Source organism: Choloepus didactylus, chromosome 14, assembly GCF_015220235.1.
Source record: "Choloepus didactylus isolate mChoDid1 chromosome 14, mChoDid1.pri, whole genome shotgun sequence".
Classification (NCBI taxonomy): domain Eukaryota; kingdom Metazoa; phylum Chordata; class Mammalia; order Pilosa; family Megalonychidae; genus Choloepus; species Choloepus didactylus.
In genome coordinates, this window is record NC_051320.1 from 31,079,200 (window position 1) to 31,097,202 (window position 18,003).

Consider the following 18,003-nt stretch of genomic DNA (forward strand, 5'->3'; position numbering starts at 1 on the left):
CAGTGACTTTTCTACTTGTGGCTATAGATGATAACTCTTCATCATCTTGTCATACTCTTTACATATCCATGTGGCTTTGGTATGGTGTTTATGCCTGGCTCATGGTAAAATTGTGAGAGAAGATGGAGTGCAAAATCATTAACTTAGTATCTAGGAGACCTGGTGCCTTCTCTTCCTCTCTGTGACCTGAAACCTTGGATGATTGAATCACGTAATTGTCTTCAATTTCAATTTCACCATTTATAAATATATATATATATATATATATATATATATATATATATATATATATATATATATAAAGTTATATCATCCTGTTTCTACCTTCTCATGTGATGATTCCCATTATGCCATTATAAATATAATTTCTTCAGATCTAAGGCAGTTTTTCTCTCTGAACCCACACTTTCCCCACCATATTGATTTGGAATGAGTAATGGTGATATGATGTACTTGACAGAGTTGGCCATTTTTCCCTAACCCTCTCAATTCAGGTGCTTTTCTTAGAAACCAAACATCAGAATTCTGGTGCTCTCCTGTTTTCCTGGCATCATGGATGTTATGCTGAACTCTATCCTGCTCTTCTTAACTCCCCTAAGCCTCTTAAATTTATGTGATCCATCCAGGGATCCCACATTTGAATTTACTAATCTGGTAAACACTTTTTAAATTTGCTAAAGACCAGAATATAATAGAAGGTCCTTCTGCTGCTGGCTCTGGTAGCCCCACTGGCTACAAGTGCATTTTAATTGCTTTTCTCCAGATTATGTGCCAACCGTTGTAGTATATTATCAGGAATTCTAGTTTCGGGCCAGGTGCATGGTAAGTCAAACTCCCTTTTATCAGGGGAGATTATCAGGGCTATTATAAGGGAGGGGGAAAAAACAGTTATTCCTTACATCAACAAACAGGTCTAATCTTGATAATCATAATCAAGCATCCAAAAATCATGGCTGTATATTTCCTGATAATTAGACTCTAAAACCACATTTGCAATGTTAGTTCAACACCTTTTTAGACAGAGTACACTCGTTCTTTCTGAGCATCTGTTCTAGTTTGCTAATGTTGCCAGAATGCAAAACACCAGAGATGGATTGGCTTTTATAAAAGGGGGTTTATTTGGTTACACAGTTACAGTCTTAAGGCCATAAAGTGTCCAAGGTAACACATCAGCAATCGGTACCTTCACTGGAGGATGGCCAATGGTGTCCCGAAAACCTCTGTTAGCTAGGAAGGCACGTGGCTGGTGTCTGCTCCAAAGTTCTGGTTTCAAAATGGTTTTCTCCCAGGATGTTCCTCTCTAGGCTGCAGTTCCTCAAAAATATCACTCTTAGTTGCACTTGGGATATTTGTCCTCTCTCAGCTTCTCTGGAGGAAGAGTCTGCTTTCAACAGCCATCTTCAAACTGTCTCTCATCTGCAGCTCCTGTGCTTTCTTCAAAGTGTCCCTCTTGGCTGTAGCTCCTTTTCAAAATGTCACTCACAGCTGCACTGAGTTCCCTCTGCCTGTCAGCTCATTTACATGGCTCCACTGATCAAGGCCCACCCTGAATGGGTGGGGCCACGCCTCCATGGAAATTATCTCATCCGAGTTATCACCTATAGTTTGGTGGGGTGCATTTCCATGCAAACAACCTAATCGAAACATTCCAACTTAATCCCCACTAATATGTCTGCCCCACAAGATTGCATCAAAGAAGATGGCTTTTTCTGGGGGACATAATCCTTTCAAACCAGCACAGCATCTAAAGCATGTGCGCTATGGTTAAAGTCTGAATTAGATGTGATGATGTGATTGCCAGTTATTTTACTTTCATGGCTTTGAGACCTAAAACATTATTTCTAAATCTCAGGCTGTGTAAATACCAGCAATTGGTAAGAGTTCCTCAAAAGCCCCCTTCCCCCAGATTCTTAAAATCTCGTTTCCAAAAGAAGTCCAAAAAGCATCATTTCAATATTTCCATCTAACAGTTTTTATTTAAACATACTTGGGAGGGCACATCAAATAAATGGGATGGAAACACTCAGAGCACAACTAGCAACTTGATGAAGGAAGCATTGCAGAACCTCATCAATTTACAGAAGCACACCTGTACCATGATGGGTTAGACCCTGAACTGCACAGTGTCCCCTCTCTTCATTTATGGACCAGTGATAAGAAGAGCAGACATGAGATGGCATGGCTTGTGTGTTTGTGTTGGGGTGGGCATGAAGGGGTCCTGCATGTGGTGGTACTTGCTTAGTTTCATGTATGATGCAGAGTCTTATTGAGAGGTACAGGGGCAGAAATCTACCCTATTTTCCTACATGATGGTGTTCATGAGCTTTCTGGTATATTTTAGGGGTATTTGGCAAAACTTTATCTTGGCTTTCACTTTATCTTTCCAATGCTAAGTTTGAATTGAAAATGAACATTACATCAGCTTGTTTCTTGGTCCTTGGGGAAAAATCCAGCCTGTATGGACAAATTGAATCTGAGTGCCAAGGGAAGAGACAGATGATGTCTGCTAAGAAATGTGGGATTAAGTTTTACACATTTTGTTTGGAATACAATGTTGCCCACGCCCCAATCCTGGATGTACGTGTACACACACACACACACACATAATCTCTTTTAAATTTTAAGTTAGGAGGTGGGGCAAGATGGCAGACTGGTGAGCTGTATGTTTTAGTTACTCCTCCAGGAAAGTAGGTAAAAAGCCAGGAACTGCGTGGACTGGACACCACAGAGCAATCTGTCTTTGGGCATACTTCATACAACACTCATGAAAACGTGGAACTGCTGAGATCAGCGAAATCTGTAAGTTTTTGCGGCCAGGGGACCCGCGCCCCTCCCTGCCAGGCTCAGTCCCGGGGGAGGAGGGGCTGTCAGCTCCGGGAAGGAGAAGGGAGAATTGCAGTGGCTGCTCTTATCGGAAACTCATTCTACTGATTCAAACTCCAACCATAGATAGACTGAGACCAGACACCAGAGACTCTGAGAGCAGCCAGCCCAGCAGAGAGGAGACAGACATAGAAAAAAAACAACACGAAAAACTCCAAAATAAAAGCAGAGGATTTTTGGAGTTCTGGTGAACACAGAAAGGGGAAGGGCGGAGATCAGGCCTTGAGGCGCATATGCAAATCCCGAAGCAAGGCTGATCTCTCTGCCCTGTGAACCTTTCCTTAATGGCCCTGGTTGCTTTGTCTATTAGCATTTCAATAACCCATTAGATCTCTGAGGAGGGCCGTTTTTTTTTTTTTTTTTTTTTTTAAATCCTTTTTGCTTTTTCTAAAACAATTACTCTAAGAAGCTCAATACAGAAAGCTTCAAAGAATTGAAATTTGGGCACGTCAAGTCAAGAGCAGAACTAAGAGAGCTCTGAGACAAAAGGCAATAATCCAGTGGCTGAGAAAATTCACTAAACAACACAACTTCCCAAGAAAAGGGGGGTGTCCGCTCACAGCCACCATCCTGGTGGACAGGAAACACTCCTGCCCATCGCCAGCCCCATAGCCCAGAGCTGCCCCAGACAACCCAGTGTGACGGAAGTGCTTCAAATAACAGGCACACACCACAAAACTGGGCGTGGACATCAGCCTTCCCTGCAACCTCAGCTGAATGTCCCAGAGCTGGGAAGGGGTAGCAGTGTGAATTAACAGAGCCCCATTCAGCCATCATTTGAGCAGACTGGGAGCCTCCCAACACAGCCCAGCAGCCCAGAACTGCCCTGGGGGGACGGCACTCACCTGTGACATAGCACAGTCATCCCTCAACAGAGGACCCGGGGTGCACAGCCTGGAAGGGGGGCCCACTTGCAAGTCTCAGGAGCCATACGCCAATACCAAAGACTTGTGGGTCAGTGGCAGAGACAAACTGTGGCAGGACTGAACTGAAGGATTAGACTATTGCAGCAGCTTTAAAACTCTAGGATCATCAGGGAGATTTCATTGTTAGGGCCACCCCCCCTCCCCGACTGCCCAGAAACACGCCCCACATACAGGGCAGGCAACACCAACTACACACGCAAGCTTGGTACACCAATTGGGCCCCACAAGACTCACTCCCCCACTCACCAAAAAGGCTAAGCAGGGGAGATCTGGCTTGTGGAGAACAGGTGGCTCGTGGACGCCACCTGCTGGTTAGTTAGAGAAAGTGTATTCCACGAAGCTGTAGATCTGATAAATTAGAGATAAGGACTTCAACTGGTCTACAAACCCTAAAAGAACCCTATCAAGTTCAGCAAATGCCACGAAGCCAAAAACAACAGAAAATTATAAAGCATATGAAAAAACCAGACGATATGGATAACCCAAGCCCAAGCACCCAAATCAAAAGACCAGAAGAGACACAGCACCTAGAACAGCTACTCAAAGAACTAAAGATGAACAATGAGACCCTAGTACGGGATATGAAGGAAATCAAGAAGACCCTAGAAGAGCATAAAGAAGACATTGCAAGACTAAATTAAAAAATGGATGATCTTATGGAAATTAAAGAAACTGTTGACCAAATTAAAAAGATTCTGGACACTCATAGTACAAGACTAGAGGAAGTTGAACAACGAATCAGTGACCTGGAAGATGACAGAATGGAAAATGAAAGCATAAAAGAAAGAATGGGGAAAAAAATTGAAAAACTCGAAATGGACCTCAGGGATATGATAGATAATATGAAACGTCCGAATATAAGACTCATTGGTGTCCCAGAAGGGGAAGAAAAGGGTAAAGGTCTAGGAAGAGTATTCAAGGAAATTGTTGGGGAAAACTTCCCAAATCTTCTAAACAACATAAATACACAAATCATAAATGCTCAGCGAACCCCAAATAGAATAAATCCAAATAAACCCACTCCGAGACATATACTGATCACACTGTCAAACACAGAAGAGAAGGAGCAAGTTCTGAAAGCAGCAAGAGAAAAGCAATTCACCACATACAAAGGAAACAGCATAAGACTAAGTAGTGACTACTCAGCAGCCACCATGGAGGCGAGAAGGCAGTGGCACGATATATTTAAAATTCTGAGTGAGAGGAATTTCCAGCCAAGAATACTTTATCCAGCAAAGCTCTCCTTCAAATTTGAGGGAGAGCTTAAATTTTTCACAGACAAAGAAATGCTGAGAGAATTTGCTAACAAGAGACCTGCCCTACTGGAGATACTAAAGGGAGCCCTACAGACAGAGAAACAAAGACAGGACAGAGAGACCTGGAGAAAGGTTCAGTACTAAAGAGATTCGGTATGGGTACAATAAAGGATATTAATAGAGAGAGGGAAAAATATGGCAAACATAATCCAAAGGATAAGATGGCCGATTCAAGAAATGCCTTCACGGTTTTAACGTTGAATGTAAATGGATTAAACTCCCCAATTAAAAGATATAGATTCGCAGAATGGATCAAAAAAAATGAACCATCAATATGTTGCATACAAGAGACTCATCTTAGACACAGGGACACAAAGAAACTGAAAGTGAAAGGATGGAAAAAAATATTTCATGCAAGCTACAGCCAAAAGAAAGCAGGTGTAGCAATATTAATCTCAGATAAAATAGACTTCAAATGCAGGGATGTTTTGAGAGACAAAGAAGGCCACTACATACTAATAAAAGGGGCAATTCAGCAAGAAGAAATAACAATCGTAAATGTCTATGCACCCAATCAAGGTGCCACAAAATACATGAGAGAAACATTGGCAAAACTAAAGGAAGCAATTGATGTTTCCACAATAATTGTGGGAGACTTCAACACATCACTCTCTCCTATAGATAGATCAACCAGACAGAAGACCAATAAGGAAATTGAAAACCTAAACAATCTGATAAATGAATTAGATTTAACAGACATCTACAGGACATTACATCCCAAATCACCAGGATACACATACTTTTCTAGTGCTCACGGAACTTTCTCCAGAATAGATCATATGCTGGGACATAAAACAAGCCTCAATAAATTTAAAAAGATTGAAATTATTCAAAGCACATTCTCTGACCACAATGGAATACAATTAGAAGTCAATAACCATCAGAGACTTAGAAAATTCACAAATACCTGGAGGTTAAACAACACACTCCTAAACAATCAGTGGGTTAAAGAAGAAATAGCAAGAGAAATTGCTAAATATATAGAGACGAATGAAAATGAGAACACAACATACCAAAACCTATGGGATGCAGCAAAAGCAGTGCTAAGGGGGAAATTTATAGCACTAAACGCATATATTAAAAAGGAAGAAAGAGCCAAAATCAAAGAACTAATGGATCAACTGAAGAAGCTAGAAAATGAACAGCAAACCAATCCTAAACCAAGTACAAGAAAAGAAATAACAAGGATTAAAGCAGAAATAAATGACATAGAGAACAAAAAAACAATAGAAAGGATAAATATCACCAAAAGTTGGTTCTTTGAGAAGATCAACAAGATTGACAAGCCCCTAGCTAGACTGACAAAATCAAAAAGAGAGAAGACCCATATAAACAAAATAATGAATGAAAAAGGTGACATAACTGCAGATCCTGAAGAAATTAAAAAAATTATAAGAGGATATTATGAACAACTGTATGGCAACAAACTGGATAATGTAGAAGAAATGGACAATTTCCTGGAAACATATGAACAACCTAGACTGACCAGAGAAGAAATAGAAGACCTCAACCAACCCATCACAAGCAAAGAGATCCAATCAGTCATCAAAAATCTTCCCACAAATAAATGCCCAGGGCCAGATGGCTTCACAGGGGAATTCTACCAAACTTTCCAGAAAGAACTGACACCAATCTTACTCAAACTCTTTCAAAACATTGAAAAAAATGGAACACTACCTAACTCATTTTATGAAGCTAACATCAATCTAATACCAAAACCAGGCAAAGATGCTACAAAAAAGGAAAACTACCGGCCAATCTCCCTAATGAATATAGATGCAAAAATCCTCAACAAAATACTTGCAAATCAAATCCAAAGACACATTAAAAAAATCATACACCATGACCAAGTGGGGTTCATTCCAGGCATGCAAGGATGGTTCAACATAAGAAAAACAATCAATGTATTACAACACATTAAAAACTCGAAAGGGAAAAATCAATTGATCATCTCAATAGATGCTGAAAAAGCATTTGACAAAATCCAACATCCCTTTTTGATAAAAACACTTCAAAAGGTAGGAATTGAAGGAAACTTCCTCAACATGATAAAGAGCATATATGAAAAACCCACAGCCAGCATAGTACTCAATGGTGAGAGACTGAAAGCCTTCCTCTAAGATCAGGAACAAGACAAGGATGCCCGCTGTCACCACTGTTATTCAACATTGTTCTGGAAGTGCTAGCCAGGGCAATCCGGCAAGACAAAGAAATAAAAGGCATCCAAATTGGAAAAGAAGAAGTAAAACTGTCATTGTTTGCAGATGATATGATCTTATATCTAGAAAACCCTGAGAAATCGACGATACACCTACTAGAGCTAATAAACAAATTTAGCAAAGTAGCAGGATACAAGATTAATGCACATAAGTCAGTAATGTTTCTATATGCTAGAAATGAACAAACTGAAGAGACACTCAAGAAAAAGATACCATTTTCAATAGCAACTAAAAAAATCAAGTACCTAGGAATAAACTTAACCAAAGATGTAAAAGACCTATACAAAGAAAACTACATAACTCTACTAAAAGAAATAGAAGGGGACCTTAAAAGATGGAAAAATATTCCATGTTCATGGATAGGAAGGCTAAATGTCATTAAGATGTCAATTCTACCCAAACTCATCTACAGATTCAATGCAATCCCAATCAAATTCCAACAACCTACTTTGCAGACTTGGAAAAGCTAGTTATCAAATTTATTTGGAAAGGGAAGATGCCTCGAATTGCTAAAGACACTCTAAAAAAGAAAAACGAAGTGGGAGGACTTACACTCCCTGACTTTGAAGCTTATTATAAAGCCACAGTTGCCAAAACAGCATGGTACTGGCACAAAGATAGACATATAGATCAATGGAATCGAATTGAGAATTCAGAGATAGACCCTCAGATCTATGGCCGACTGATCTTTGATAAGGCCCCCAAAGTCACCGAACTGAGCCATAATGGTCTTTTCAACAAATGGGGCTGGGAGAGTTGGATATCCATATCCAAAAGAATGAAAGAGGACCCCTACCTCACCCCCTACACAAAAATTAACTCAAAATGGACCAAAGATCTCAATATAAAAGAAAGTACCATAAAACTCCTAGAAGATAATGTAGGAAAACATCTTCAAGACCTTGTATTAGGAGGCCACTTCCTAGACTTTACACCCAAAGCACAAGCAACAAAAGAGAAAATAGATAAATGGGAACTCCTCAAGCTTAGAAGTTTCTGCACCTCAAAGGAATTTCTCAAAAGGTAAAGAGGCAGCCAACTCAATGGGAAAAAATTTTTGGAAACCATGTATCTGACAAAAGACTGATATCTTGCATATACAAAGAAATCCTACAACTCAATGACAATAGTACAGACAGCCCATTTTATAATTGGGCAAAAGATATGAAAGACAGTTCTCTGAAGAGGAAATACAAATGGCCAAGAAACACATGAAAAAATGTTCAGCTTCACTAGCTATTAGAGAGATGCAAATTAAGACCACAATGAGATACCATCTAACACCGGTTAGAATGGCTGCCATTAAACAAACAGGAAACTACAAATGCTGGAGGGGATGTGGAGAAATTGGAACTCTTATTCATTGTTGGTGGGACTGTATAATGGTTCAGCCACTCTGGAAGTCAGTCTGGCAGTTCCTTAGAAAACTAGATATAGAGTTACCATTCGATCCAGCGATTGCACTTCTCGGTATATACCCGGAAGATCGGAAAACAGTGACACGAACAGATATCTGCACGCCAATGTTCATAGCAGCATTATTCACAATTGCCAAGAGATGGAAACAACCCAAATGTCCTTCAACAGATGAGTGGATAAATAAAATGTGGTATATACACACGATGGAATACTACGCGGCAGTAAGAAGGAACGATCTGGTGAAACATATGACAACATGGATGAACCTTGAAGACATAATGCTGAGCGAAATAAGCCAGGCACAAAAAGAGAAATATTATATGCTACCACTAATGTGAACTTTGAAAAATGTAAAACAAATGGTTTATAATGTAGAATGTAGGGGAACTAGCAGTAGAGAGCAATTAAGGAAGGGGGAACAATAATCCAAGAAGAACAGATAAGCTATTTAACGTTCTGGGGATGCCCAGAAATGACTATGGTCTGTTAATTTCTGATGGATGTAGTAGGAACAAGTTCACTGAAATGTTGCTATATTATGTAACTTTCTTGGGGTAAAGTAGGAACATGTTGGAAGTTAAGCAGTTATCTTAGGTTAGTTGTCTTTTTCTTACTCCCTTGCTATGGTCTCTTTGAAATGTTCTTTTATTGTATGTTTGTTTTCTTTTTAACTTTTTTTTTCATACAGTTGATTTAAAAAAGAAGGGAAAATTAAAAAAAAAAAAAAAAGAAAGAAAAAAGACAAACAAGGAAAAAAAAAAAAAAAAAAGATGTAGTGCCCCCTTGAGGAGCCTGTGGAGAATGCAGGGGTATTTGCCTACCCCACCTTCATGGTTGCTAACATCACCACAGACATAGGGGACTGGTGGTTTGATGGGTTGAGCCCTCTACCATAAGTTTTACCCTTGGGAAGACGGTTGCTGCAAAGGAGAGGCTAGGCCTCCCTGTATTTGTGCCTAAGAGTCTCCTCCTGAATGCCTCTTTGTTGCTCAGATGTGGCCCTCTCTCTCTGGCTAAGCCAACTTGAAAGGTGAAATCACTGCCCTCCCCCCTACGTGGGATCAGACACCCAGGGAAGTGAATCTCCCTGGCAACGTGGAATATGACTCCCGGGGAGGAATGTAGACCCGGCATCGTGGGACGGAGAACATCTTCTTGACCAAAAGGGGGATGTGAAAGGAAATGAAATAAGCTTCAGTGGCAGAGAGATTCCAAAACGAGCCGAGAGATCACTCTGGTGGGCACTCTTACGCACACTTTAGACAACCTTTTTTAGGTTCTAAAGAATTGGGGTAGCTGGTGGTGGATACCTGAAACTATTAAACTACAACCCAGAACCCATGAATCTCGAAGACAGTTGTATAAAAATGTAGCTTATGAGGGGTGACAGTGGGATTGGGAATGCCATAAGGACCAAACTCCACTTTGTCTAGTTTATGGATGGATGTGTAGAAAAGTAGGGGAAGCAAACAAACAGACAAAGGTACCCAGTGTTCTTTTTTACTTCAATTGCTCTTTTTCACTCTAATTATTATTCTTGTTATTTTTGTGTGTGTGCTAATGAAGGTGTCAGGGATTGATTTAGGTGATGAATGTACAACTATGTAATGGTACTGTAAACAATCGAAAGTACAATTTGTTTTATATGACTGCGTGGTATGTGAATATATCTCAATAAAATGATGATTAAAAAAAAAAATTTTAAGTTAAAATATACTGAGTATAAACAAGAATAAAGGTTGTGTATGCATATTCTTGTACTGAATGTTTGGCAAGATTTAACTTTTCTGTGACAATCAGCCAATTAGAATGAGTACACTGATTGAGACAGTTTCATGAGGAAAGCCCTGAAGCAATGTCTACAAAGTGTATTTGCATCTATCCTTTATGATACTTATTTCCATGATTGCACATTAACTGTATATTACGTATTTGTTTCAGTAACATATGAAGAAATTGTGATTTAATAGCCCAGAGATTAAAAAAAAAAAAAAAAAAAAACTGGGCAAGATCACATTCCTTGTAACCTAAGGTAACCAAAGATACCAGGCCAGATATTCTGTGACGTGATTATCATCATATTGTTTTGCCAATGTGTGCAATTTTGCAATTTTGGTTTGAGAACCACCACCACAACAAAAGATGTTAGTGTATTGGGTTTTCAAATAGTTGAACAGTTAGAATGTATCTGCTAACTTGATTAACTACTGGGATAAAGAATCCTTTAAACTCAGAGTAAAGAGGGAAGGACTAAAAACAAAACAATAAATTAAAGAGCTCTGGACTGTTTTTGAATTATTTTAGTGTCATGATTCCTGGGCATGGCAATGCTTGCTGGTTTCTCTCCATGGTCTTATGAAGGACCTTGTCTATACTTTTATGATGTTCAACTTATGGCACTTTTCCTCTGCCATACCAGGAGTTCATCATGAATGTAGGAGGAATATTTTCACAAGCCAAGTTCCTGTAAAGTGCTGACAAAATGTCTTGGATCCTTCTCCTACATTTGGTATACCCATATACTCTCAATTTTTGCACTGGGCAAAGATTATAGGCAATAGATAGGTATTTCAGTGGAGGCTTTTCTTGGGATGAGCTTTGTAGCAGAGTCAGTAGGAAGAAAAACAGTGCATGGGACACTTACCCAAAGGGATTACAGTTTATTTTTGAAAGCCATAACAAGCTGTGTATTAGCTCAAGGTTTGAAAGAGTTTGAGATGAATTGAGGTGGGTGTTCACCTTTGGTTCCTGTGGTAGTGCCTACCTTATAGGACTCTCTAAGGCCACTAAGTCCAGGTTGGGATATATCACAAGCTGATTTTGTCCACTTTTCTTGGCTTGACCTACATGTGTATAGCTTCAGGAGTAGATTGTCAAAAGACTTAATTATGTGTGCTAAACAATTGGTATATAATGGTACATGATCTTCCCTGTTTTCAAAAAGCACATGGTCTAGTGGGGAATATAGACCAATAGACACACAATTATGATATAGTTTGCTAAGGACTAAGTACAGAATGCTAGGGAGTGTTTAATTGGGAAGCCAATCCTATTTGGCAAGATTGGGAGATGTTACCCAGAAGAAATGTTACTAAACTGAGACCTATAATAGTAACTAATAAGCTAAATAAGAAGGAAGGAAATGGAATATTTCAGGCAGAGGACTTAGTATTTCCATAAAACTTAGAGGTGGTAAGATTTAAAATCTGTTGTACTACCCTGGTTAAGTTCCAGTAACACACATTATATCCACCTTCTGCAGTTTTCCTTTTTGCTTTGGTCAGAATTAACTCTTCTTGCATACTCATTCTTACTACATACTCCTGTTGTCATAGTCACCAGGTTTTTCCCTGAAGGTGAATGGGTTTCATTAGGGGCAGATGTGGTTCTAATCTGTAAAGTCTGTAAAACATTCTAGGGATTATTTGGATTAAAGACCTCTAAGTATTTAAGAGAAAAATATTATCATTACTTCAGTAATACTTTCCCAAGTTGCAAAAGAATGACGGGCTCCAACAATCACATCACTGTAATTGTTCACACATTTCAGACAGTCTTTTAACAGCTCCACAAAGAAACTTCAATGGCTGAGCTCCCTTGATGTGATTGCTAAAGAGACTCAAAGATTTTGTTTTAATTTCAAAAATCAAATCGCTAGAGCAAAAGTTAAACAGGAAGACTGAACTTGAACAAAAGTTCAATGGTTTTATAAAATATGCTATTATTGATACTCATCAAGTTTAAGATATCATCAACTGCAATATGCACCATTATTTTATATAACATTAAAAAAGAAATAAAAATGCTGCCATTTAAACTATGATGTGCCATCATTTGCAAGACATCCCTCCTCAATTTTAGAGCTATTAAAATGTAAAATAATGTGTGCCTTAGAACTGGTGAATTATGGTAGCTGTTAACAACAATGATAAATATTTCTATGATGAGTCTGATGATTAGTCTGTATGATAAATAAAAACATCTAGGAGGAAAAACAGACATGTAGATTCCTTATATTCCAGATCCTAAGTGTTGGAAGGAATATGAGAGAAAATAGAAAAGTAAATATTGAGATGGATTTATCAGTCACTTGAACATATAAAAGGAACATTAATTGAGGGATATTTGCCGCGTACTGAACCTGTGAAGAAAAATAAGGGCAAGCCTTGGGAAGACTATTGCTGCAAAGGGGAGGCTAGGCCTCCCTGTAACTGTGCCTAAGAGCCTCCTCCCGAGTGCCTCTTTGTTGCTCACTTGTGGCCCTCTCTCTCTAGCTAAGCCAACTTGAATTGTGAAGTCACTGCCCTCCCCTCTACGTGGGATCAGACACCCAGGGTAGTGAATCTCCCTGGCAACGTGGAATATGACTCCCGGGGAGGAATGTAGACCCGGCATCGTGGAATGGAGAACATCTTGACCAAAAGGGGGATGTGAAAGGAAATGAAATAAGCTTCAGTGGCAGAGAGATTCCAAAAGGAGCCGAGAGGTCACTCTGGTGGGCACTCTTATGCACAATATAGACAACCATTTTTAGGTTCTAATGAATTGGGGTAGCTGGTGGTAGATGCCTGAAACTATCAAACTACAACCCAGAACTCATGAATCTTGAAGACAATTGTATAGGGATGTGGCTTATGAGGGGGGACAGTGGGATTGGGGGGGCCATGGGGATCACACTCCCCTTTGTCTAGTTTGTGGATGGATGAGTGGAAAGTTGGAAGGAAACAAACAAACAAACAAACAAACAGAGAAGGGCGCCCAGTGTTCTTTTTTACTTTAGTTGCTCTTTTTCACTTTAATTATTATTCTGGTTATTTTTGTGTGTGTGGTAATGAGGGTGTCGGGGATTGATTTTGGTGATGAATGTACAACTATGTAATGGTACTGTGAACAATCGAGTGTATGATTTGTTTTGTATGACTGCGTGGTATGTGAATATATCTCAATAAAATGAATATTAAAAAAAATATATATGGGCAGAGAAATGATATGGTATTATGTCAGCTTTCTCTTAGCTCCACCAAGAAGAATTACTTGGTCTCATTCAATAAAAGGAAATTCTCCTTGAGCTTCAGCACTTTTGAAAGACGTTTGTGCTTCACAGTTGTAAATATGTGAACATAAAACTAATATTTAAGGCAGAGTGATTGTAGGAAGAGAAATAATTAGTGAGGAACTTTGGGGAAATGATTAAAGGATAACCAAGAGATGGAAAGAGTGAATAAGTTTTTATTTATCTGTTTATTGGCCTCTAAAAAAATAAAAGAAGATAAACTAAGGAGTAATTGTACAAGTCTAAGATACATCCCCTGCTTTTAAACTTCTATGAAGTCTCATTTTAATACCAATGCAAGAATCAAGGACTCCTGGAATATAAGGTTGTAGTCTCAAATGATATCAAACAAGGCTATGATTTATTCGTAAACCACTGTTAATTTACCCTTTTCCTTAATCTGATACTACGTTTAGACAATCCGGACACCTGCCTTCTTGCCATTGCAACAAAAAGGTAGATTTCCTTTTTGATATATATAGCACAACTTTATCAGTATGAGTCAGGTGTGTTTTATGAGACAACTGAGACAAAAAGTAAATGCTCTTAATATTGAAATAGCTCCTACTGATCATAAAAAAATAGACAACCCAATACCAAAATGTGCATGAACAGTGAACATGCAATACACAGATGAAGAAATATGAATTTCTAATAGATACAATAAAATATGCTTTTATCACTGGTGATCATCAAAGCATATTATATAACTAGAAACATTAAGATCCCATTTTTGCTTATACATTTAGCAAAAAGTTAAAATGATTGATAATATCCAATGTCAGTGAGGGTGGTGGAAAAGGGCACTGTTGGCAGGAGTAGGTATTAGCACAGGGCAATTTAATATTTAATACTGGAATTTGAAACTGAAACTGAACACTGAATAAGCAAATCTACTTTTAAGAATCTACCTGCAGATATACTTGGATATATGTATGAGAATAATCATTGTAGTAATATTTATAAAAGCTAAATATTTTTATATATGTTTATCTGGAGGAAATTTTTATTGAAGTATAACATCAAAAAGCACAAATCATTAGTGTACAGCTTGATAAATATCACAAGTGAATACATAGAATAGTATCAGGACCTCCTCTTGTCACTGCTGTCTGCTTCTTTCTAGAAGTAGTCACTATCCTGATTTTCCAACTATAGATTAGTGTTAATTAGTTTAGTTTTGCCTGTTTTTGAACATATAAACTGACTCATATAATAAGTGCCCTTTTATGCTTGGTTTCTTTTTTTTTGACTTTATCAAAAAACTAAAAAAAAAAAAACAAAAAAAAAAACATTTCAAACAGAACAAAACAAAGGAATAAGAAAAACAAATAACCTAAAGTAACCACATTGCTTCCAACATGTTCCTACCATACCCCAAGAAAATTAACAAACCATAGTCATTCCTGAGCATTCCCATATCATTAAGTTTACCCTCATTATCTTACCTGTTCTTAATAGATTATCATTCCCCCTTCACGAGTTACTATCTATCTCTAGGTCCCCTACATTCTATAATATAAGACACTTACTTTACATTTTTCACAGAGTTCACATTAGAGGTAACATATAATGTCTCTCTCTTTGTGCCTGGCTTATTTCACTCAGCATTATGTTTTCAAGTTTCATCCATGTTGTCATATGTTTCACGACCTCATTCTTTCTTACTGCTATGTAGTATTCCATCATGTGTATATACCACATTTTGTTTATCCACTCATCTGTTGAAGGACATTTGGATTGTTTCCATCTCTTGGCAATTGTGAACAGTGCTGCTATGAACATTGGTATGCAAATATCTGTTTGTGTTACTGCTTTCAGCTTGGCTTCTTTTACTCAACATGATGATTGTGAGAATCATCCATGGTAGTGTATATGGCAATCACTTTGTTCTTTTTCGTTGTTAAATAGTATTCCACCGAATCACTATCTCACAATTTATTTATCTGGGTTATTGTTGATAAAAATTTTGGTTATGTGGTGGTCATGAGAATGCACTTCACAGACTAATGCCAAAGGGAACAAAATTGGCCGAGGGCTCCAGTTGCTGTGCTCTGAAATTCATCACTGCATTAGTGCCAAGACCATGCTTTCTTAGACTGTACCCAGCGAACTATTCCTGAGAGACAAGAGACTCCTCTGATGTCCAGCTTTGGTTTGTGGATTCCATAATGGCCTTGCTGAACTTTTCTTGGAACCCACAGCAGTCTAGGACACTTCCACCCAAACTTCCTTCCCTCCTTCACTTGGGGTCACAATTGCATAATGATATGATGACTCTCCCAGCTCCCTCCTCATGTTCTCTCACTTCCCTTAATAAAATTCTGGTGTGTTTAATTCCATTTTGGTGTCTCCTTCTGTGAGGACCCAGACTACTACAATGGTATCAGGAGTAGTTCAAAAGATCAAGTGATAAGATGAGGATTTGGGACTGGTTTATCTACTACAAAGAGGACACCATCCTGATTGTAGGTGGGACTTGGATAGTCCCTGGAACAAGGTGTTTGCCAAATATTTCACCAGTAGTGATCTGGAAAAATTCCTGGTTGAGGGGGAATGCTATTGCAGGCATTTGAAAAATGGGATAGGGAGTGGGGGGTGTCTACAAAGAATACAGAGCTGACTGGTTATGCTGATTTATTTTGAGACCCTGGAAAAGAATAATGAGAGGCTGTGAACTGTTAAATAGTTAATGACTAAGTGTATAGGCCAGAGAATCTTTGTGATAGCTTGCCAAAAAAGGCCTTTATAGCCTGCATTTCCTGTAATGGAAGGGAGGACACAGTTGAGGGCAGGCACTAATTTTGAGAGTTGCGGAGATAATTTTGAGAATGGCAGAGATATCAATTGCTGAGCCATGGCAGGTCTGTTATACAAAGGTCAAACCCTGGGAGGTAAAACCTGGGACCCTGAAAACTGGGACAGAGACATCTAGATGGATTCCCCAGAGAATGTTGACTCCAGAACCCTCCTTAGACCCCCTGGGAATACAGAAGACCCGCCAGAGGATTGTGTTTCACAAGAGGGCCCAGAGGACACACCATTCACCAGTGCCTTCAGGAGTGCCCTGTGAGGGGGGCACTGGCATGATATTGGTGTTCGCCTTCTCTAAGACCAGAGATGACAGGAGAGGCAACCACAGAGCTGGGCTTGTTAACATCCATGGAGACAATGTGGGACCCCATGTAAGAGAGGCCAAATGGCAGTTCCTAACTGCCAGAAACCAGGAGGCTGTATTAAGTATTATAAAGTAATATAATACTGGCATGCTTTGTGCAGATGGTTATCGAAGCATGGAGTCTCCAGAGGCGAAAGATGTTTCTTAGCATTTATGATTTAAAAAAAAAAAGACAAAAAGGCAATAACAGAGGAACAGGAAGCTGGCAATAAAAAGTCAAGATTTCTTGCTAAGTTTTTGAGACCTGTGCCAATTTTCATTTCAACTTTCACTGACTCTAGAGGTAGAAGGTTACTAAGGAGAAAAGACCCTGCAACACTGTGGCAAGTATATACTGTAACAGTTCCTTCAGTCCTTCCCCAAAGGGACCCTCAGCCCATTTACTTACACTGGGAAAAAGGAATAACTAGACATTTCAGGGACTACTGGATAGAGTTTCTCAGTTGGCGTTAGTGCCTGGAGAACCAGAGCATCATCTTGACCCTTCTGTGAGAGTCGGGGTCCATGGAGGCCAGTTAATAAAGAGTCCTGGCTAACTTTTGACTCATAGTGCATCCACAGGGTCTGTAGTCATTTTCTCAGTCCCTAAATGCATAATTGGAATTGGTATACTTGACAATTGGAGTAAACCCACAGTTGGATCCCTAGTCTTTGGAATAAGAACTAATAACCAGAGTGGGAAAGGCCAAATGGAAACCTCTGAAACTGTCTCCCCACCCCAGGCAACGTGATAAATATAAAATAATATTTCATCCTGGAGGGAAGGGGGAGATACGGGATGCTTCCACCTTACCTTCTCACCTTTGTTCCTTCACTTGGGGCTAGTCTAGAATCATGGTCTTACAGCTCTCCCAGTCTTCTTCAGCACTCTGTCACACTTGGATTTCTCCTGGGTTAATTCCTTGGGTTCGGCTTGTCTTGGTATCTGCTTCTCAGTGGACCCCACTAACATAAGTTATTTTCATTTTAGGGGCAATTACAAATGTTGTAATAAACATTTTATATCTCT